The sequence below is a fragment of the Acipenser ruthenus genome, chromosome 39 (genome assembly GCF_902713425.1).
Source record: "Acipenser ruthenus chromosome 39, fAciRut3.2 maternal haplotype, whole genome shotgun sequence".
Lineage (NCBI taxonomy): Eukaryota > Metazoa > Chordata > Actinopteri > Acipenseriformes > Acipenseridae > Acipenser > Acipenser ruthenus.
This window is the reverse complement of record NC_081227.1, coordinates 1,194,491-1,219,511: the sequence shown is the minus strand read 5'-3', so window position 1 is coordinate 1,219,511 and position 25,021 is coordinate 1,194,491. Positions and strand designations below refer to the sequence as shown.

At 39.8% G+C, this 25,021-nt stretch overlaps 1 protein-coding gene across 2 annotated transcripts in view; it reads right to left on the bottom strand.

Annotated features, from left to right (window-relative positions):
• The window catches only part of LOC117397193 (zinc finger and BTB domain-containing protein 16-A), a 91,130-nt gene that overhangs the window by 58,367 nt on the left and 7,742 nt on the right, over positions 1-25,021 (bottom strand). The gene's annotated exons all lie outside the window — the stretch shown is intronic.

The following is a 25,021-nucleotide window of genomic DNA, read 5'->3' as shown; positions in this document are numbered from 1 at the left end:
TGTAGCTATAACAGGAAAATAGCTTATCTGCTCATTATCTATCTTTAAAACCTGCAATTGACTGAATACATTTAAGAGATGTTTACGAATACATGCACACATTGTTGTTCCCAAAGAAGGACAATTTCGCTTTCTGACCTACAGAAAACCATTTAAAAAGGGCCTCTCTCTGGTCTAAGCAGCTCAGACGAACAGGTAAGTAGTGGTGCCTTTTTTTCTTCAGAAGATGAATTGGTAAGCTGTCTGCTAGAGACAGGCCAAGTAGTTGTGTTTCTGTAATGGGACACTGGAAGTGTCTTTGATTAATGGAATAGCGATACTGAGCTGTTAGGGAACCTTATGGCAGGGAGAGCGATTGAGGCACGGATATTTGCAGACAGATCTGAGAGACTTAGCAGAAGGGGTACAAATTTGAGGGTTTTTTTTAGCTTGCCGGGGAGTAACCCTACAATAGTAGGTCACAAATGTGCATTTCGGACATTTTATAAAACTACAGTGTGCTTAAAAAAATATATATATGTTGTAATTTGAGCCCCTCAGTAAAATAACACAGCATTGTTTAAGTTGCTGGCTCCATAAAATACATACAGCTGCATTATAAACATATGAAACCACGACCCACGCTGGTTGCATTATATAGAAAGTATGTTACACAAATAAAAAATATGTATGCAAATTTAGTCCCACAACAGTAACTTCATCAGTGACCATATAGATCTGTACAATTTGTTTCATTGTGTATGGTGTTACTAATGGTAACGACTGCTGTGTTCCATGTGCCAAGGCACTTCCACACTGTGAGGAATTCCAAACAATACGAGAATACAAAACAGATCCTCCACCTTAACGATGGCATTAAAAACAAGGCATTAAGACTGCCCTATTATTCTGCATTTGCATTCCACCTTCATTACCATTGTGTCCTTGGAACTCCAGCATTTTATGGAAGCCTTAAAATGCAGATAAAAATCCAATCCGCATAATTAAGGTTTTAATGCAGAATACAAAACGGAGAAAAATGCATGTCTGTCCAAGAAATGAAAGGATTTACAAGAAGGGCTGAAAGACTCGGACGTGTTAATCCAATGAACTCCAGGACCAACAATTCAATCTTAACTACAGTGAGAGAAAAATGCCAACTCAAATATTAATGCAGAGCTGGATAGAAACAGACTTTGTATGTAGGAGCCAAACACTGTATTGACCATTGATCAATTTGTACAAAAAAGAGCTTTCAGTTTCTGCCATTTCTTATGGAATTGTGGTGCAAACCTATTTAAAATTTAAACCGTGAAGGAAGTTTTTTTTTTTTTTAAGTTTTTTTATTTTTTTTATTTCTATATCCATTTTGGTCTGTCTCTTATTTAAAAAGTTTTGCTTGGCTGCCATCACTAACCTCAAAAACATTCTGTACAGAACGAAACAAGCCTATTCATTCAAAAACATTCTGGAAAAGTTTGTTTACCCAGTGCTAAAAAAAAAAGTTCCAACAATGCTAAGGTTAGCGAGTGGAAGAACACTGTGTTAAACTGTTAGGCAGCCAAGTCCTGGGTTTGCTGTTTGGAAGAGGTCGGAGATAAAGCAGAGATTAAAACCTGTCAGCACAACCCCGTTCAAATAGGAGTTATAATACTGTCCCTGTTGGTATTTTTAGCAAGTATTGTATAAGCCAATTCACAAATGGCCTATACAATACACTATGTAGGATGTCAGCGAGTTTCTCAATGCCAGTAAAACAGTTGTTTAAAAGATCTCATAAAAAAAAAATTTCTTGATATTTGAGAGACCATTAGTGACTTATAAATGTGCCAATGTTTTTCTAAAAGGACTCTTTTAATGAAAATGAAACAAATCAATGAAATTTGGTGTTATTTATTAGAGAAATGTGGATGACCAAACTAATTAAATTTCTGTATGTACTGCAAACGTGTGTATGAGGAATTTATATAATTATATATATATATATATATATATATATATATATATATATATATATAATGTATTTGTTTATTTGCATTGCTGCATCTCGATTTGATTATTCCAGAGGCACAGAAGAGAGGATGTTTACGTTAGGCTCATTTCCAGGCTGTAACCCCTCCTAAGGGAATGCGTTCCTGACCCACAGTGATGGCAGAAAGTATGTGAACCATCTGGACGAAGCTGCTGACCACAAAGCCCCCTTACACACGGAGCGGATTGTGAGCGCCGCTGTCCTCACATAACGCTTTCATTCAATACCCCATGCTTTGACAGCCATCTACTTTTAGGGGTCATTGATAATTTTCAACTCCCTCCTTTGTCAATGTGAATGATTATACCTCGCATCTCCTCTGCCCTGAAGCTCACTTCAGGAGAGGTAAGTGATCCCTTTGCCCTGTAGAATAATACACCATGTAGGAATGAAAATCTCCTATGAAGATGCCGTTAATAATATTGCAATAACCTTTTGCCTGAAAAAAATAATATTTAAGCATGAGCAACAAGTAACTTTCCCCCAAAGTTTCATTTATTTATTTATGAAAACATGTATGTTTTCTCATCTATATGGAACTATCTGTTTAAACATTTAAAATCACGGAAATCATTTTAAGGTATTTTCAAGGACTGTTTAAGAAAGTTTAAAATCATTCTCAGAGTAAACCTTGGAAATGCACTCCAAACCCTGATAAAAGGTTTCATGAGCTGCAAACATGATTTATGATCTCTTAAACAAAATTAAAACACTTAAAAACATTCCTTAAAATGTTATGAACAGGGTTCATAGTTTATACAATCTTTTAAAAACAGTTTCAACGGCACTTTTAACCCCTAAGAAAAGCAGCATACTAAAGACCTTATTCACAGCATTAAAATAGGCCTTCTTTATTTTTTACAGAAATTTATTCGGATTAATAAAATAAGGTTTGTCGTTATGCCTCCCTTTTCAGACTGTTTAAAGAGCGACTGGAGCTTTTTCTTGTTGACGCAATAAATTTACTATACAAAAAAAAAAGCTGAGAATTATTGGGGTTGTAAAACCAAACTTGTATAATAAAATAAAGTATAAATAAATCTTTACAAATACTCATTGCATACTGACAAAACTGCACCGTTTGAATTGCCTATTAAAATCAGGTTATTTATCACACTTGATGGCGAACTGGTAAGAATCGTATTGATTTGGCGTAGGTTTACAGCATTTGAATAGCAATTCACAAATGGAGGGTGATCCCCTTCACATGGAACACGCAAGAGCCCGTTTCCAACCCACTGCTCTGAGTTTCTCTGCAACAGGAGGTGCAGCAGCGTGTACTCGGACATGCAAGTCCTGAAGCTCTCCACCGGGGGACAGGAGGACTGAAGAAGTTTCACTTGATAAATCAACGCTGACACTCAATTTGAAAAGCAGGGGGTTCTAACTCATTAAAATCCATGCACATTTCAAAGATACAATTCTCAACTGCAGGTTGTCCCCATTTCCACCCCCACGAAGTCAACAGTATTTTATATGGTCGTTTAATATATTAATAAGGCATTATTGAGCAAGTTATAAATTTAAAATTAAGGAAAGGAAAGGTAAGTTACCTGGCTATTTACATTACTTCTGACAGCCTACAATTAGAGGACATATTGTGTGGAGTGGACAGTCCTAGTTCTAAACTTCATTAAAAAGCACCAGGTTTGTAGCTAGCTGGATGAATGAATGCAAGGGGCGAAACAGCGAGTGAACAATGAAGTCTTGCTATCCTGTAGGTTTGTGGAAAGCCTCACAGCAGTTCTATTTTAATTCCCTGTTCAGCTATAAAATAATTATTTTACACTGCAGGAGTGCTGCAGTAAACAAACTGTTAATTAAAAAGGAAGAGACAGAATTGGTTTTACCAAAGCACCTATTTACATGTGTGCTTCTGCGGAAACAACACTAATAATAATAATAATAATAATAATAATAATAATAATAATAATAATAATAATAATAATATAAAACGATTTCACTAAGGATGCTACTGTTATGTTGACCTATATTAATGTATCCAAAGCTTTCACAGTAAAGTTACAGTTAGTCAGAGGGGTTCTTTATAACTCCCTTCCATGTCATCCGTCTCGTCATTCATAACACCGATATAAAAACTGTAATAAAATTTGACCCTACACAGCAGACAAATAGAAATGTCAACAAGGTTTGTCTGCTTTCCTTAAGAAGCTGTTCTTGCACCTTGTGTGGGACTGGTGCTCCCTTTGAGTGACTCGAAATGAAATGTCACTAATTTGGTCAAGTTCGCTTCCAAAAGTCAAATTAGTGGGCCGATGGCCCACATATGTTTCCATGACTGTAGCAACGGCCTCTGGGTGCTTTGCATGCACTGACATTTGAACCAAGTATGATGGAAAACAATAGGAAAACTTCTTGGTGTCTCAAACTTAACAGGTATTTTAACTGAACGGCAAACGTACCAATATGAAGCCATAGGTAACATTTCACATGGCGTGCCTCTCATTACTGTGCGTCTACTTAGTAGTTACTTAGTAAATGCATGAAACACACAGCAATTAGGAGACACTTAATGCAAAGTGTTACCAAACCATACACAGTATAGGCAGTTCAGATTGGGAAGAGCTTGTCATGGGGCAAGTACTGTTGCACCCACTTTACAAAATCAATCAAATCAATACGTCAACCTGTCTGGAGTTCCCATCTTCAGGATTTCTTAATTCATCTGAAGAGTTCAGTCATGGTTTAACCTCAGATTCATCTCTCATCTGTTTGGGCTGATGGGCAGGTTTTGACATGGCAGAATAAAAAAAGAATTTCCAGAGAAGAGGAGGTCAAAGGTTCCACCTAGCACTCAAATTCACTGATAAGCACAGAACACATCCTGTGCGAGAGGGTTGACACACAAGCCCTTAGGCAAACAGCAACAAGTACTGGAAAGGGTTAGCCGACTGGAATCCTGAACTGCTGAATACCTGGGATGTACGACTGAGAAGGGTAAAGGATGGGATACCGAATACGATTTCATCATTGCTTATTTTTCCTTTTCCTATTCAGTATTAAGTGCAGTAAAAATAAAAAAAAATAAAATAAAAAAGTAGGTGTGTTGACAAGTTTTTTCACCCAATAAATCACCTCAGAAAAAGTCAATTATTTCGCAACAGGAGGTCAATGGGTCATTTCGTCAGTCATCAGTAAACAAAAGGTGCTTACTGTTTGTTTTGAATATTGACCCTGTGAATTCTTTACTTAAATGTGCCAAGTACCATCTTTATAATGACCCCTGGTGCAGTTTATATTATTGCCTCGATGGTTTGAGTATTGACTCGCATATTAAAGATTGTGGCATGCTAACTTGTGAAATGACTTCTATGTTCTAAGCATGCTCATTGAAATCTCCATTACTGTAAATTTCAAACTTATTTTTCTTTTCGTGGGGAGGGGGGAGGGGTTGACAGTTTGAAATTCACAAAGATGTTGTCATAGCAGTGCTTGTGTTGTGATCCAGTCCATGAACTTTAGGAGGAATAGGTCTGGATGTACGAAGTGTTTGCAAGCGTCAGCAGAGGCGAAACCGATCCAAGCTGTGTTAATCCATTTTTAACTAAAAAAGTAGAAACATTACTGCTTTCTGATTATGCAACCTATTATTTAAACTCCCCTAGCAACTCCCCTGTACACAGAAGCAACAGCAATCTTCAACACTGTCACAATCACTGTTCCGATTTGGACCTTCCTGTGTTTCACTACCCTTCTCTATTTTTAACTTGATGTAACATGTCTACAGTCATACCCTCACACATTGTACTGTCCCCTCTCCTATGACAAAGGATGTGGTTAGTCACACACGCAGAGTACTAAAAGTGTTTTTTTTTTATTTAAGTTGTATTTTCCTGTATTCACAGTCGAATCCTGGGTAAAACTTCTGGTATATTTAGATTTATTGAAAGTAGCAAGGTAAACCACCACCACATTTATACTGTGAATATCGCAAATGTGTGGACTGGCTGTCTGGCCAATACAGCATGTGTGCGATTCATTACTTTAACTCTTTCAGCAGTGCAGATCTGTATATAAAATTAGGTTTGTTTAAAACATGTTGTTAATGTATGGAGAGCCACAGTGTGGCCACATCTAGTTCATGTACCTGTATTTAGAAAGTGTATCCAAAACACAAGAATGAATGACGGCACATAAAACACAAAATACAATATTAGCACAACTGCATTTCTGATAAAAAAAAAAGCTTCTTTTTGTTAACTAATTTCCGCAAGAGAGAGTAATTTCCTAGCAGTATTTATGTATTGAGTGTATGCGTGTAGCAGGGTATGCATGGAATCCTTCAACACTTCAAACCCATGTCTTCTTGTGTGCTGTGGGTTCCAGTATCAATGTAATAATGCACTGGCGGAATGAATAACGGAATGCTTACAGTAATTCCAATTCTATATTCTGTTCAGGTTCTTAGGGTGTCACAATTACACATGCAGCTGTAATTAGACAGCTGTCTTTAGAGCCATGGAAATGGGATTGTTTCAGAGTGCTGGCAACGGTTCTGTTGGCATTGTCTGCAGCGACTAACAAAAGCATTCGATGTTTGAAGGCATAAAATCACAACCAGGGTTTATAAGAAAAATACTCGCCTGCTATTTGAAGTATTTATTTTTGCAGGGGATGAGTGGTCCCTTAGTAATGCATCAACTTCATGAGCTGTGTGAAGGAACACCCCCAAATATTACAACACTTTTCTTTGTTGTTTTGAACTGATTTAATTGCATTCAGATTTTATTGCTCCAACATTGTAAAAAGCTGTATTGCACAAGCGCAGCACATGGGAAGTTATAATGACAGCGTCTTGCCAACAACTGCAACGAGAGAAGCAAACATGAACTAAAAGCCAGAAAAACAGCATGTACAGTGAGTAGCATCCAATACAAACAACAACAAAAACTACTGATTTAAGGTGCCACACATTGGTTAAAAGATATTAAACCAACGGTAGCCTTCAATATTTCCATACTGGTGGATATCAATATTCATTTTGTCTCTGAAAAAGGTTACTGCCAAGAGAATTCCTCACAATGGGGAGGAAGGCCTTCTCAAATAAGAGCGTTCCAAACCCCTCCTTTTCAATCGAGGCAGCATTCATCAACATCAAGCGGCCGTGTGATTAACATATTGATTTCCTGAGTCTATCACACAGCAACCACCACGCAGTAACCAGGCTACTGAAATATGCCATTTACTCCAAGGGTGGGATCCGTACTGGTGTGTCACACATTTACAGTGTTATTAAAAGATAGCAGATACAGGGTTCTGAAAAGCTGAAATCCAGGAACTGATCGCAACAGAACAGTGGTAAACCATCCTGCAGTTACGTGGCATCAAATACGGGTTAATTTCTCTGGAGCACGATGCAACTAGCGCATTGAAAAGGTTTGTTTTTAAAATGTTTAAATGTTGAAGTGAAGTGTTTGTTGGTAAGCTGGCTTCATCACTCAAGTTGTCACCCTCCACAACCCCCAAACTCAATGACAGACGCTAATAGACAGTTAGCCACACAAAGACATGTGGTTTAGTTTTTATGGTAGCTTAGATCTTCTGATAGTAGCAATCCTCCAGTACAGTCCCAGTGCACCCTGGGAGAAAAATACCACTCCTAAAGTTTTACAAGCTTTTCAGTTCTGTTGTGTTCCAGGGAAATGCAACAGCGTGTGACCGTGACTGCAAATTGATTTAAAGCAGCTACGTAACGGACAGAGTGACACAGTGTCAAGAATCGCAGTGCTTTAAAAGTGTTGACCAGAAGATGCCATCACCGTCTCTCAAATCCCACCAAATCTAAGCAAATGCCAAGACCTCAACGGAAATAATACTGTGGACTCAAGTTATAAAATGTCAGCATGGTTTTTCCCTTAACCGGCTCCAGTGCTTTCTGTAGGCGTCCTATTTGTTTCCAGTGAAAATAAGTCTCTGGTTAAACCCGTATTTCTGTCTTTAATAATAGGGGTTGCTTTTTACGTGTGAACTCGACACCTTCATGTCCTCGCATTTCCATTCATCTGTGGTCAGTACCATACATCATGCATTTAAATTACTTCCAGCTTTAGCACTCCTGTCCAATTCCATTTATGGATTCTTTGGTCAACTAATAATTACTGCAACGCACAAAAACAATGAAGACTTACAGCTACTGGAAACAAACAAAAAACGCACACATACACACAAGTAAAATGACAACCCCTTATACTGGCAGTGTAGCATTCAGCATATGCATAACATGGTACACACCTTAGTGAAGACCAAACTAACACTCACGATGGGAAGACGTGCTCAGTGGGTTGGTATCCTGGCAAATGTACCGGGCATCAGCAGTAGCAGGTACTATTCATTTCATTTTTGATTACCATGCAAGTTAGGGGGGGGGGGGGGGGGGGCTGTGTTGCCGAGTCACAGCTGATTCTTGCATTGCAGTTTTCTTATTTTAGCAATTGCATTCATGGAACTTGCATTGATCAAACAGACACTTTCACTCAAAACACAGACACTTTTGCAAGCAATCTGATATCTTGGAAAAACAGCGCTGTATCTGAAGAAGGTGCAACTTATGACGAATACAGTATTTTACAAGCACCCATTTGAAGCAGTCATCTTTTAATCAGCTACATTTGAACTGGGAGACGGGCTGTACTTCTAGAAGCATGCAACATGTTGGATTAGGTCTCCCCCCACAACCTTTCAGCTACTGGTCTGCCCTGATGTTACTGCAATAAAAGCAAGGCTTTCAACAACGTATCAGGAGTCGCGCTGGAGTAATGGATATGATACACAGCTGCTGTTTATCTGAGAAAGTACAAAGTTATACACAAGTTTGCTTAACAGCGGGAATCTCATTAACAAAAGAACATAACACGCCTAGTGTCTAGTTTCTGATTCCAAAGATGTTTAAATTGAAGAGGGGGTGGGGGGGGGGGGGGGGGTGAATTATCTGAGCTTGACCAATGGGAAGTATCAGGGGCATACTTGATGCTATGGGAACGGGTAAAGACCTTCTGAATGTGAGGAAATATCACCCAAGAGCTTCCTTCCCTAATTTGACAGCATCATTTGAAGCTCTTACATGAAGAAAAATTATACTACCGGAAACCCAGGAAGTGTTACAGGAGAAGCTGCCCAATTTCACAGAAGAGATACTGCACGACTCATTTCATGTAGGTTTTGGAAACTTCTGACTGCCTCAGTGATTGGCCTTTTTTGAACAACCCCAGTTTGCATGCTTATGAATGAATGCAGGAGTCATAAAGTAATCAAATCTAGGGCTTTGGTAAAGAAGTACATTAGCAGACCAGTACAGTTGAGAAAGAAAACATCACCTCCTAAGGAAGGCCTCTGCTCTGTCAGTAGGTTATAGTTTTTGGCCTGAGAGAACACAGACATACATTTTTGCTCTTCCTTTAATCGACTCTCCTTGGATCTCGTTTAAATCCAATTCTATGTAACAGACGTGAATTACAGCTTGAAGGAGGGAGGGGTCTAGCTGGTTCAGTGCAGAGAGAGAGAGAGAGAGATTTTTCATGGAAGAGATCAGGACACGCATCCACCAACCAGGGGTAGCTATACGTACACCCTAACAAAAACTTGTCTTTCTATCACCTTTTTTTGTGTGTGTGTGATGGTGTCAGACACTTCCTAGAGCATTTTTTTCTCATGAGAAGGCAGTGTAAGCGTGCTGGTTATTTTTAGCCAAACCGAACAGATCCAAGCCCTCCAGTTACTGTACATTCGTCAAATGTTTGGAGAAGTGATACATCTAATATTGACCTTCTCTCCAGATACGTTTCCTTCACAGACGCTGCATTTTTAATTCACCCCATTGGGTTGAGTGAAACAAAGGACTGATCCTCTTTGATAAATTGTGCTTTAATGGAAATGTGTTACCTGTGGGTCCAAACGAATGTGTACACTATGTACTTGTCAATCTCTTCATCTGCCCCTCCTACTATGCACTGTATTCACCTGAGCTATGCACTACGTTACTGGATCTTCAGCTGATGCACTGTCCTTGCATAACTGGTTTCATCCTATTTAATATTGTATTTAGTAGTAGTATTATTTGCCCCAACTGTAAACTATACTGTATTTAAATATTAATCTTGCATTGTAACCCTGTACTGCCCTGTAACACCTGTAAGTCGCCTTGGATAAAAGGCACCTGCCAAATAAATAAATAATACATAACATAGCCCATATTCCCAATAAAACTGAAGAAAAATGTGCCGTACTGCAGCTCAGCTATCATCACCAGCAGTTGTTTTCCCTAGGTGGAAATTGTGCGTTTTGTTTTAAGTAAAGTTAAATATTCTTACCTCAGTCAAACAGGCATATGTGTACCCAACACACTTTATTTGAGAATATACCATTTTCTGCTAACACCAAGTCAACTAATCAGACGAATGCACTGTATTCTAGAATGCACTGTATTCTGTTGATATTATTGTATGCGTCTCAAAGATATTAATACATAGGCATCAAAGGGCCAGTTATAACATGAGAGCTCATTTAACTACCGGCCTCTGCTGGAATTCATGTGTAGAAATAACAACCAAAAAAAATCCACAGGTCAAGCAAGTGAAACAAGACAGGTTTTGGTCAATGCAATGTTAGTCAAACAGCATTGCACCAATAAAATAATAAAAGCCTGCCCCCCCCCAGCACTTTACGTCAGGATGTTTAAGGGTGTCCAGCGAGAATCAAAGGGGCTGTAACAATGCAAATACTGTGTTACTAGCGGCTGCCGGGGGCTGTAACCTAAAGCACACCTCTCGATTACCGTGCACAATGGCTACACTCTCACTCCCTCGACTGCCAGTCTGCAGGGGGCTGCGGTCTGAATACACTACTGAGGCTGAGAACTAATAGAAGGCTTATTATAGAAAAAAGCGTGTACCAAAAAAAGCAGAGCCAACTGAAACAGGCACAGCTTCAGAACAGTGTGACTTGACCCAGTTCAGAACGCTTTCAAAATACGAAAAAAAGAGGAGAAGCAAACGTACACTAAGCACAGTACATTGTGGAACTTTAAAGAAGCTAAGCATGCTTTTTATTTTATTTTTTAGGGTTGCAGAAAAAAGTGCAATACTTTTTAATATACATTATATTAGAAAAGTGAAACGCGGGATTCATAACTTTTAGCTAGAAGGCTAAAACTTTTTCACAAAAACAGTGTAGGCTTTGAGAATAATACTCAATTGTTTTATGAGAATTCAGTGTAGAAATACACACATTCAGGTACCTACAGTAATATATATATATATATATATATATATATATATATATATATATATATACACACACACGTCGATTTTGCCATACATTCTTAAGCTGAAACATCTAAGGTTTACAATTAGTTACAGTGCCTCTATCAATGTCTCCTAGTAGAAGGCACAGAAGGGGGTAAGCACAATCAACGGCTCCTCTTCTTCATAAGGGGAACGCGAACACATACAACAAAAGGAGGAGGTCAAAACCTTTAAGCCTGTGGAAGAATCGGACCATGTGAATGCAGACCCGATCATTCTTTTAAAGTTTCAATAGTTTCCTGCAGCCTCAGTGTTCCTGCCCTTTGGCCGTAGAAGCAGCACATTTCTCTCTATTATCATTCCCTTCCATGAACATGTCAGTATATCGAATTGCATGAAATCTCAAACAGTAACAAATACCAAACAGCCCCTAGAAGACCCTTGACTGTAAAGAGTTTGAACAAATTTCAGAGAGGGGGGGACAAAAATGCATAGGGCTTGTGTACCACTGTCACCCAACCAAGACGTGTAAAAAAGGCTTCATATCCAACAGTCAATAGCGTTGTAACCTTGGCTAGCCCATTAACACATGCCTAAGTTAAATGTTTGCACAGTACCTTCAGAGAATTTTGGAAGACAAGATCAGTAAACATGCTTCAATAAAATCCCTCGCCTCTGTTGTCAACATTAAGGATGTCAGACATTCCTTGAAAATCCGGAACAGGTAAGAAAACCTACTAAATCTGCAGAACTAATTAAAAAAAAAAAAAAAGTTTTTATTACTTATCTGCATCTGTCAACCTTTATACTTTATTTATGTAACTAGATTCCATTTCTAGTACAAAACACATCTTGTTGCATATGAAAAAATCAAGCTTGCAAGGCTGGATTTTCAGAAATAATAATACAGCGGGGTGGCTAAGCATTGCATCACATGCGATACAGAAATGGACATTACAGTGTTAACCTATTCAAGTCCAATTATACAGTTTGATTAAAATTAAAAAGTAGGGTTCAATTGTCTTCAATTAAGCATTTAATATCCACCTGTAAGTGGGCTAAGCAAATATAAAAAGAGATTACTAAATCTCTTGTCATGTTCTGTTCTTTTTATGAGCGATCTGCTGCCCAGATTATTAATACTAGACAGTATGTATCTGGTATGCCTGTGGATGTAAAAATATACACTACATCCTGGATTGTTTTTCACCCTTGCTGTGTTTACCTTGCACTACACGCAGGGCATGAACAAACTGCACACTGGATGCTATTCATGTCTCTGCTCTTCTCCAAAACGCTGAGCATTTTCCACTTACTGTACATCTTCACCCAAGTGTTCATGACTAACTCACTTGGATGATGCAAGCAATCGCTTTGCATCCCTGCACTTGTGGGTTTATTTTTAACCATTTTCCACAGAAGACAACAGAACAAAGGTGACAGCTTCTGAATGAAAGGGCTATTAATCCATCACATCTTGTTAAAAAAAAAAAAAAGCTGTTGTCACAGCATCACACACTGGGTTTATTTCCTCCGAACACATCTCTATTTCTCTAACCTCACTATAATTAGCCCATATTCCACAACAGAATCTGAACACTGTATCATGTGAAGATATTACGATTGCTGAACTGAAATGAGAGAACGCTTTAAATTGGTAGCTATTAAGTGGTGTGCACTGTGAAGTGATATTATCCACAACTTCACCCCCGACAACCATCAAACAGCAGATGTACAATATTGATTTATTAGATCTGTAAATATAGACGCATGTAAAAGGGTATTGCTTGCTTTTTCCAGGTCGTGTTTTAAAAGCTTCTGTCAGTAACAGAGCGGTATGAAGTAGAATGTCTTTCAGCGCAAGGAGAATGCAGGGTTTAAATGCCGTCACAAAGGTTCAATCATGCTGGACCCCGGCTGCTCGGCTCCCAAAAGCCCTTTTCCAGATGCACTCCGACCCCGGAATCCATTGTTTTCCAGCAAAGAGGGCAATCCATTCCGTATGTCCACTGAGGCGTCTGTAATGCATGTAGGGTCTGTTTCTGTGTCATTCCCACCACACAACTTCAAGGCTACCACTGCAGGAAGATTATGCAGGATTTCCATGGCAGATGGTGCCGTTTTGTACAACAAACCGAGTTTTGTTGTGGATTTCAAACCCACAAGCCGCTTTTTGAAACAAACATTTGCAAGTCCGGGTAGTAGGAGCCCTACTAAAGTATCAAATAAAAGTCTGAACTGTTGTCGAAGGTGTCAATTTAAAAAAAAGAGAGAGCTGTACTTATTTAGTTTCAACCACCATTCAGATGGTCACTAAAACAATACAGATGAAAGTGGATTGAATTAAAATTGCAAATCATATTTAAATCTACATTTGAATTACTGAAACGTATTGGTCAAATGACCATTTACTGCTTCTTAATTTGTTTGTATTTATTTATTTTTCTTTGGATTTCCAAATGCTAGCCCCCACACTAGCTCTCCCCTTATTAATGCCTAATAGAAATGTCTAAAACATGTCTACAAAGCCTCTGTGGTCCACTTTGTGCCCCCAACCCCCAACCCCTTGCACTCTCACACCCGTCAGTGAAGGCCTGACTGAGCAACAACAGTGGCCTTCCCACAAGGCCCCTGGGGGCTCCCATTTCACTCAGGCAATGAAAGGGCCTACTGTAAATAATGGGGGCCTGTTTGACCACGCCATTGTCTGCGGCGAGACCCCTGCATCCACTCTACTGTAACAGAGCCACCTGACCACAATGGAGCCTCTCATGGCTCTTATAACCTCTGCCTCAATGTGCTGCACCCACTGGGTTAGGATTAAAAAAGCACTGTCAGGTTCTCCACTCCAGCTCCAGGGGGGGGGGGCACAGTTTAAAGAGGCTCTGTCCCCCTTTTTCTTCTGCCCCCCTGTTGTTAATATCAGCACAAGCTGTAAAGCGGGACAGAATGTCTAACAGAAGTATGTTTTTTTTTACTCACAGCACTTCAGTCATGCAAAGTACTGGAATATATATGGTGTGTGATATACCTGTAATGCTTTAAAATAGCCACACATTCATAGAACTTCAGATGAAGATTTTATAAACCTTTCTACACTAATCCAGGAGGAGAAGTTGAAATCAATTCTTCATCCATTCTTATATTTTACAAACCATCCTTGAGTGAAGAACAGGGTCAAAGGCCAAGTGAAATATTTCCACACAATAAGGTGTTTGCAAGTCTTCAGGAAGCTGATCTTTAAAGATAATAGAACCACTGGTCTAAAAATCCAGCTTCCTTACCACTACTCGAGTACTGCTGTGATGACAAGCAGCCCCACCTCTATGTTATTTAATAAGCTGTACGCTGTAACTGGCAGTTGAATAACACATCAGGAATTGAATGCGTACAACAAGAGCTTCCTGAAGCCGACTGTTGCTTTTATTCAGTTAAAATAAATAAACATATTCAACAGGCTGCAAAGGTCATATGTTTCACTTGACTAAAATAACAACTCTAGGGGCTCCCGAGTTCCGCATCCGGCAAAGGCGCTCCACGTGGAGTGCTGAATGCGCTCTATAGCCTGGACGTCGCTGGTTCGAGTCCAGGCTATTCCACTGCGACCGTGGACGGAAGCTCCCAGGGGGGTGGAGCAAAATTGGCCGAGCGCCACCTGGGGGAAGGTGGGCTTAGGTTGGCCAGGGTGTCCTCAGTTCACTGCACACCAGCGACCCCTGTAGACTGGCCAGGCACCTGCGGCTTGCCTGTAAGCTGCCCAGAGCTGCGTTGTCCTCCGACGCTGTAGCTCTGAGGTGGCCGCATGGTGAGTCTGCAGTGTGAAAAGAAGCAGGCGGCTAACGGCACATGCTTCAGAGGACAGCGTGTGTTCGTCTTCGCCCCTCCCAAGTCAGCGCAGGATTGGTAGCGGTGAGCTGAGCCTAAAAATAATTGGCTATTCTAAATTGGAAGAAAATGATTTAAAAAAAAAAAAACACACACAACTACTCCAGGCTGCAACCCTACTGTACAAATGGACCTGTGATACGGATTATTGGCATGGTCTTGTGAAGCTCTCCTTTGCTTAAAGCAGCAATTCAAGTCACTGCTCCCCCAGCTTGTATAATGAACCCCCAACACAGAAGAGAGGGGGAGTTAATGTTCTCATCTTCAATATGCTAACCTCAAGCTCTATTTTGTATGCAAGTGCTGTTACTACACTATCTATCATTCATCTCAAGCAACTGTTAATCCCTTCGGGGGGTTTTGTCAACAAATACATAAATCAATTATGGTTTTAATCGTTCTTCCAAGATTTATCCAACCGATCCCTTAGGATTACAAAGCAGCTTAGAAAAGTTCCTGTCGGCCACAACTGTCCCAACAGCTACCAAAAGGGGAACTAGAGTTTTGCGCTGTGTTGCAAAACTCTAGTTCCCCTTTTGGAAGACAACTGTTACTATTCATCTAGGTTCCACAGTGAAAACAAAATATATAATGTAACATTTTAAAAATCTACCAAATCTGAAGAGAACTGCTTGTTTTGCTGCCAATACCAGACAAAGAACCATGGAGACATGGAAACAATATGAGGCGCTCATGTGTGCACCATTACAGCAAACTTTAAAATGGGTCAATGGCTTAATGCCACACATTCCTCAGTCTTCCATTTTTAACAGCCTTAGTGGAAAATGCTATTGTTTATCTTTTATGGTAAAAAGATGTTGTTTTTTTTGCTTTACCCCAGATGCAGCCTATCCGACAGCTGAAACCACTTTTCCGCTTTTAGTTAAAACAGAAAATAATGACGCTTAGGAGCCTGGTATGAACCAAGACATATCCAATGATAGGGACTGCCAGTGATCACGCAATCCCATATCATCAAATAAACATGTAGTAAGAAAAGCACATGCCTTGCGATTACCTTTAACTGCACACCTGTGGTGGAGATAACCCCACCCATCCCATATCAGTGTCCAGCAACAGGGCTTATCAAACCAACTATTTACAAACCGCACTAACTAAACCAAATGCCTGCCTCTTGAGCAAATGAATGGAGGATGAAATACAGCTCGTGTCCTTGGCCCATCGATTACCTGGTTAGTAGCCCCGACCCCCTCTGAATACAGTACAGGAATACCTGCAGCGTGCACAACAAGCCATTGTGATTGCGCGTTTATGATCTCCTCTTTCGCACACTTGTGTCGCTCCATTGGGGCCCCTGCCACTCATTCACAAGCTATTCACCCTGCAACAAAAGGGCTAATTAGAGCCCCCCACAGCAGAAGCCAGAAGATGGTTCTGATTTGCTACTCCAGGCGGAAGTCCCATCCCCCTCCCCTGCATGTATTCTGAGGCTGTGCTTCCATTCACACGGGCGACTGCACGCTTGGCTTGCCTCCTTGCTCTGGTTCTTTAAGATGAGCACATCGGAGGCATGTTAAAACCGGTGATGGAGAACACCACGTCTTCTGTCATGAAGCCAAGAAATGAGATGCTAACAGCATAGTGCCGGAGATTGAAACCCCGGCGCGGGAATGAAATAATAATCATAATACATTAAAAAAAGGAGAGATTTATACTTTAAAAAGTAGAGAAGCAGAAAAAAATATATCAAAATTAAATACTGTATTTTTAGCTATTTTGCTAGTGTCCTTTTGCAAAGCACATCAACGTGGTTGTAAACAAAATGATTAAATTCTATATTTGACTTGGCCTCTCCGTGTTGAGTTCTCCCTGTGTGATATTGTTAGATTGATTCCCTGTTCCCCATTCTGAGCTGGGGAACTGTTTTAGGGGGAAATTTGGCAAGTACGCTTCAATTTATTTTACCCACAAAACACCCAATCAAAGAAAGCTGCAGCGTTAGCCCCAACCCTAGAAACTATTTGCCAACAGCTGGCCCCATTGTCCTTACTCTTCTGCCTGCTACCTGGAAGTGGAACCGCAGCTCTGCTGCTGCTGCTCGTGTTAATTTATCTCCAGTTTCCTTCATCCGACCACAAGCGCACAAATGGAATGCAACAGGGGCCCCAGACTCTGCATTTCATAACAGATTTCAAGGTAGGTAGCAAGAGACCGTCTCCCTCAGTTGAGGTTTGCAGTTACTCTTCAGAGCTCAAAGAAACAGAGGGGGGGGATCTATCTCGCACTATAAAACAACGTAAAAGATATTACACAATTGGCTCTGCCCTTATCTCTCCCACGCAAAGTCAGTTTGTGTGTGTTGCGTAGCTCTTGTAAGCCACAGCCTCCTAATTTTAGATGGCTTTCAAAAAAAAAAAAAAAAAATCGTAACAAGTCTCTGAAGGCAGTTGTTGTGCCGGGTGATTGGAGGAGATTATATTTCACTTACCTCTACCTAATGCCTAATGTTGGAGAGATCACATGGTGAAGATTTATCCCCGATGGATAAGAAGTAAGGATGATATCCAACTGTAATTTAATTAACTCATCATTTTAAATCGAGCTGAACTGCAGCGAATACAACCACCCCTTTCTTATTATTTGACTGTTATTGTGTATATGTATTATTTGTACAGAGCCACCTTAAGTCTTTATTCCACGACATTGCATAGAAATGTTTTGACAATAATCTGGCAGCTTAGTCAAGGTATCGAGTTCTTATCAAAATGTGTAACTCAGTGTCAAGTATTTAATCAATAAGTCTGGTCTCTGTCGACGGAAAGGTAGTGCGGATCTATGAGGGATATTGGAGTAAATCTTTATCGTTTGGCAGGGCTTGCGATAGTTTCCTGTAACATGAGAGACATTTGTTGTAACTCAACGTGGGAGGACCAGCCTCAGACAACAGGAACTAGTTGCTAAAATAACCCATGCTTTTTAGCACTGAGATTGGTTACCGGTTTTGTCTATTCTTTGCTCTGTCATGTACACATCATAGAATCAGCTCCCTGTTGATTTCAATGACATTTATCATTTTGTGTAACCTGCTTTAAAATGCTCACATCTACTGGTACCCAGGACGTCTGATCTTTGCTTTATAATTGAAAATGTGCCGGGCCGAAGCGGCTTGTTATTTCCTAGTGAAAAACGAGTTTGTTTTTTTTAGAGCTGCGGTCGGTTTAACAGCACAGCCACACACTCACAGGACTCAGGTTTAATTTCAATACACTAATTAGCAGCATCACTTTATCTCTCACCTGCCTTACACTGAAGCTCCATTACTGCGCTGCCTACAGAAAACCGCCAAATAAAAGGACAGGATTGTTTGCGCTGTAAAGTAGCTGGCACCCTTGGGATGTGAACAAGTGGACTTTGTATCAATAGCTCTTGAACTTTTAAAACACAAAAGGTTTGAGACTGTAAAACTGGTAGCAAAAAAACAGGTGGCTTTTTTTCTTATTGTTCTTTTTTCTCTGAACAGCTTGCAGGCCAGGCTTTTACTACTTTTGTTAATATTCACATACTGTACAGTAGCGTAGACACCACAGAAGGTAGCCCAACACTAGTCAGAACAGCAGGTAAATAAATCACCATGAGCAATAAGTCCGACGGGCTTTCTAAGCTGATTCAGTTTCGTGAGTACGGTTGGTAAGGGACCCAGATATCATCAGTGTAGCAAGTGCACTTATCTACCATCAGCAGAGACAGATAAAACATCTTGAAAAAGAAAAAAAAAAAAAAAAAACAGCTTCTAACTCATGATTTTCAGAGGCCATGTCCTGTTTCACTGCCAAGCAGCGGATTGCTTTACAAAGCAAAATGAGACTTTATAGACGAGTGAATGACTGAGCGACGGTATCATTTATAGCCGGCTTGGTCTTTCCACATCTTTACACAGTGCTCTTGCTGTTTGTCAAGTTTAATCACGCACGCTAGACATGGTAAGCACGAGCTTTGATTTATATTTACTGGGAGTTTCATTCTGGTGCTGATGCACCTGGCTTGGAAAGGGTCCCCTACAGAAAGCCCCATACAGTAATGACACACACTAAACTTTGAGAATATTTCCCCACACGTGCGTACCGTAGTAGCAGGGGATCTCATTAAAATCACAGCTTCGATTATTCAGCACCAGAGGAAGGCTGCTTGAAGAACTTGCAGGTGCTCTGAGAAACGCTCAGACTTGTTAGGAACAACTGAATATTAGACATCAGCACCTTGTCATCGCATAAGGACTGCAAGCAGCAATAGTCATTATTAAAAAAATATATATATAGATACAAAACATTGTTCCTTGTTTAAACAAGCATATAAAAATTGGATTCAGGGACTTCGAGAACATCCTTTTTTGGATAAAACGGAATTGACACCTTTCTTTTTTATTTATTTATTTATTTTTAATTAATAGGGCACACAAGGCAACAACTACAAATTTTATATTATATATATATATATATATATATATATATATATATATTTTTTTTTTAACCTGCTTTTAAAAAACGGTGTCAGTTTTACCAACTGCTTCGCCTCTTCCTCTCTTTGTTGATGGTTGATAACACCGCCCCTCCTCAAATGACTTTGCCATTGCCTGCTTGACACCTGTAAGCATACCTGGCACACACAGATAGGACTTGAGGGTTTCCGAACAGGCTTGCCAGATCTCGCAACACTGAAGAAGCAGGGCAGCCGTTACAGTCTGGGTTTACCTACACAAGTGCCTGCTACCTGTCAGGTGTTCTCTGTCTCCGACTCTCTGCATTGCTCACTCGAAAGCACCTCTCATCTCAGGGAGTTTTATCTTTTTACCCGACTGGAAAATATGCCACTTAAATCAGCAAATCTGCTCTTGGTATATTGAAGAAAAGACCACAGGGTTATCGTTTAAACTGATATGGAGAGATAACGCGCTACCTCCTGTTCAAACACAGGTATGAATTCTGAGCCGTTACTTCACTCTTCCAGCAACTGTGTTAACTTCTTACAAACCAAAGGGTGGTGAAAAAAAAAAAAAAGATTTCTAACATCTTTAAAAATAAATGCGCTATCTGTTCACTTTTAAAAATACCACTCAGCAGTTCTGTTTTAATCAATCCTATTTTAATTTGCAACAACATATTACAGTAGATGCCGCTTATTAACAACCTCTCTGTTCCCAGCAAAAAGTTCTCATAACCCGAAAGTGGAAAATAAGAGAAAAACACCAAGCATGCTTCCAAGTGTATTTATATGGGATGATATATACAGTAGTTGTACAAATATGGCACGGAAATAAGTGTGTCTTAAATGTTACAGAGTTAAAAAATGAACACGAGAAACACGAAATACCCAAACATAGAACTGTTTACTTCACGCGTGTGTACAACAAAAAAAAAAAAGGAGTAGGTTTACAACGATGTATTGCAATTGTCCTTACAATGAGTAAAGCAAAAATAAAACATACGTGTTGTACTTCCAATCAATTCCAAGTAACACAATTTTAAAATAAGAAATTGTCCAACTGCTTTTTACAATGTACCACCTCCCGCTGTAAATCCATCTCAATTTTACGTGCAGCTTCGTAGCCAGTTTCAAAGCCACGATTCTGCCTCAGTCTGCCAGAAATATGCAGTTGCGAAGTCAGTGTGTTATAAAAGCTGCATGAAGCATGTGCATAAATCATGCAAGTGCGCTCTGTAGCACTGGCAGCTAGTAATAAAGTTGTCAATAAGAGGCGTGCAGTTGCTAATATCAGAATTCCATAATACTGAAAGTTGTGTCATTACCAGGGTTGCTAATAACTGGCATCTACTGTATTTCTAATATGATTTATTCTATTTTTCCCGGTTTTATTAAATGGGTGGGGGGCGCAGGATCAAAATGCAACGGTGGTCTTATTTCCATTTCGATCATTCCAAAGATGCTTCCCATTGTAAGCACATTTCCCTGAAGAGGTTAATCATTAAGTGTTCAGCAATATAAAATACATTATACTGAAACAATGGGCCATCAGTTTCTCAAGCCATATACAATAGACTTTAGCAATGTTGTTTAGACTTTTCCCAGCCGACTCTATTTTACCATCCAGGGTTACCAGTTTAATCTAATCTCCCTGAAGCTGCTCTCCTGCAGTACAAACTTCCTTCAAGAAATATACCCTAGCTTGTCGACCCTGAAAACGCTTCAAGTTAAAGAGTTTCTGTTCTGGCAAGATAGAGCTTTGATTTAACTCCTCAAGGAAAGCGAAAACAAACAAGCGCCTTTCAGTTATGAACACCCCCACGCCAATAAATCTCTCGGAGTTATCAATATATCACTCTGGGGGGGGGGGGGGTTGTAAAATAAAATCACTGGAGTTCCACGGAGCCAAGCCTGAACCAACTGAACAGCTCTCAGCCTTCTGACACAATCCAGGGCAGCAGTGAATGAATGGAATAGGCTAAATTTACACAGGAAGCAAGCACTTACCAGAGCATTCATTCTAACACACAAACAAAACCCTGTGCCATATCTGGAAGCAATTACAGACAGTTAACCTGATCTGCCTGCCACCAAAATTAACTCTAAACAGAAATATTTTATCTCATTTGTAACAGGAGATGGCAAAGCCCTGTGTTTGACTGCCGGGGAATATTTAGTAATTAGTCTTTTGAAATATCTCCCCATGTGCTCAGCCTGTCAAAACCATAGTCTATAAAAGTCCATTAAACAACCCGATATCTTTCATGCTGCTAACCACAGTCACAGTAGTCTTCAGGAAGCTGTGCATCTTGAACAAGCAAGTAATTACAATGCACTATAACGTGTATAGTTTAAATACTTCCATGCACGGCAGAAGTACATTTTTAAACTTTCCCCAAAAAGTTGTGAGGGATCCTGCAAACGTCTTTAAAATTTCTTTAACTTTTTTTTATTAACAGACAAATACTAATTGGAGCTTAGCAAAATCAGGCCAAAAGTTGCTAATCATTTTTTAAGCGAGCCTCTGACTTACTAACCTAATTATATAGGCCTAATTGTGGCATTTCTCTGCCTCCAGACTGAGATTGTAAGGATGTAAGTCTCTGTTGGCAGTTCTGAGAAAACAAATTCTGGAAAGAATCAATTTGATTTGAGGCAGCTATTTACATAACACAATAAATTACTGCTAATACAATTTACATATAGGTAGACAGTATAGTACTAGAGAGAGCTGTATATTTTTTTTAGTGAACAGCAGTCAGATCTATAGACATTTGTTATCAGTTCCTTGAGGTCTTAAACAATCTATACAGTTTCTTCTTCCAGGAGGCTTTCATCCTGTTGAAAAATGCCCAGCCAAAAGGAATCCCAGGTCAAACTAACAGATGTTATTCATATCCATGCATTTTAATCAATCAGTGTTTTGTGCCTATCAGAGACAGCTGTGATCTACCTCTGTGAGGTACGTGATGTAACTCCCCAATAGAATAAATAACCCCATCTAACCTGTGACCCAGGCCCTTTCCTACATGGATGCGTTGTAATTTAAATGAGTTCATTATTGCCTCCGAACCGTCAATAAAGCCAGTCTGAGGAGGATAGACTAACCATCTTTTAAACACAGATCGTTTAAAAAAAGACTGGAAATTAGACCCAACCACTAAATGCTGTCATATATTGTAAGGGTTGCGTCTTGGAACATGTTTTTACAAAAATAATCTTTAACAGCCTGCTTTTCTGTAGTGAATGCAATTACAATATCATGCCATTCTTAGATCTTGTTATTACCAACAGCTATTTGTCTCTAACAAGGTGCAATTGCAGCTCTGCCGCGCAAGAGCTGGCGAAATTTCCAAAGGAACATGTTACAGTCGTCTTCTGTGCCTTGTCTTTGAAGTACTTTAAGGACATTTACGCAAAATCAAGTCCGAACGGAGACAGGCACAGTGTTTTAACCTTTTATATTAGGAGACATTTATTAAATCAGCTCCTTCCCACACACTGCAGTGACAGTCCGAGAAGAAATAAAACGAATCCTGATATGAACTTTAACCGCTGTGCATTCCTGCAGATTACGACAAATGAAGCACTAAACGTCAAAATGCCAAGGGCTGTGAACCCGTGATCAGGAGACTGTTCTGCCACTGGAGGTTTCAGCAATTTGTGAAATTAACCAGGCAAAACTCGCATTTACGAGTCGACTCCACTTTTCCTTTTTCTACAAAAATAAATCCTTTTTTTGTTTGTTTTTTTTTTTTTTAAATGCAAAGAGGAGAAAAATGGCAAGCTTAAAATGGAACAGACCACTGCATGACTGGGGTCTGTTCCAACCACCCACACACAAAGCCTTCACAAACTCATTTAAGCCCACTTTTGGGTGCAGGTATGGCATATTATTCTTGCACAGCCGATCCCCTTTCTAAGAGGTCCGATTAAAAGGCTTATCATTTTAGCATTTCAATCAAAGTGGGAAACCTGTCAATACCTTGACTGGCAGACCACAGTTACTATATCATACTTCGCACTTCTCAAGGCTTGAGGGAAAGGGGGCTCATTTAGATCTCTTTGGGATGATTTTGAAATGCAAACGTTTTATAACTCCGTATCGTGACCTCTTGTTTTCTTTCACTAGGGCTCCTATTGTTTAGCCTTTTATTTGTTCGTAACAGGGAATAAAGTTGTCAATCACAATGACTGACAGCTCTTTAGCTGGATGGTAAAAAGGTTTCTGGGGTTTTTTTGGTGGGGGGGGGGTTGACTTAGTTGCTTGGCTTTAGTGGGAACTGGAACATGGTGAAGGTTCAATTAAAAATACTACTACTACTACTACTACTAATAATAATAATATAAAAAATTAAACGTCACACCTGTTTACTCACTGCTATTTACTACCCATACTGAGAGCCAAACAGAGGTATAGCTGTTAATTGAATGTTCCTGCTGTAATTCTAATCTTACCTGCTGGGCAGCTTAAGTTGCTAAAGCTCTGATTGATTACATTAATAAAAAGCTGAAACAGTCACTACTACCTGCTAGGAAGGAGAGGAAATAGTTAACTAACTAACTCCCCAAAGAACGAATTAGAAAGTTCAAGGCTTTGGTAATCCACCGCGATGTATTATTCACCCTGTACCTCTGACAAGAGCCAGAACAGGGCCTGCAAAGCCAAGCGCACTAGCAGAGGTCTCCCCTAGCTCCCAAAGGTTACACGCTCAGGGTCAGGACTCCGGTTCTCTCTGCAGCACTAATTTCCGGAGCAGTGCAGCCTCTTCCACTCATAAAGCTAATAAGGGCTTCCTTGCGCTAAGATGCTGGGACCCTGAGAGCAATGCTTGCCACTGACCGCGCTGCGCAGCAGGGGGGGACTGGATTCCATTACCGTTTCTTCACCAGGTGCCACTAATAAGGTCCACCAGCAAGAAACAGGGCCGCCGAGAAGGAAGGGTTCAAGATCTGGAAATTATCAGCTCTGGGGCTTATTACAATCAGAGAGAATGGTGCTGGCAACTTCAAATCAAGGAATATGATCATTCAAAAGACAGCATTTTAAACAACATATGCTGCTCTTTTTTAATGCTGCCTGGGTTTATATATTTTTAAATCACACACCAAAAAAAAAAAAAAAAAAATCTAACTCCATGGAAAATGTCTAATACAGTAGGCACAAAATGACGGTAAACCACAGTGGACACAAACACACATTTTAGACAATGATAAGCAACACAACCCTCTACCCTGCCCGTCCACAAATTTGATTCATCTCAAGAAAATTGAGAATCATGTCAGCTTTCCATTATAAACAAAATATAAAATTGTATTCAAATAAGATGTGATGCATTCTAATGAAATAATGCATTTACTTTATAAACGTCAAAGCCCTGCTCAGAAATTAATTATACGGACCAACAGGTCTCCAAATTTGGGG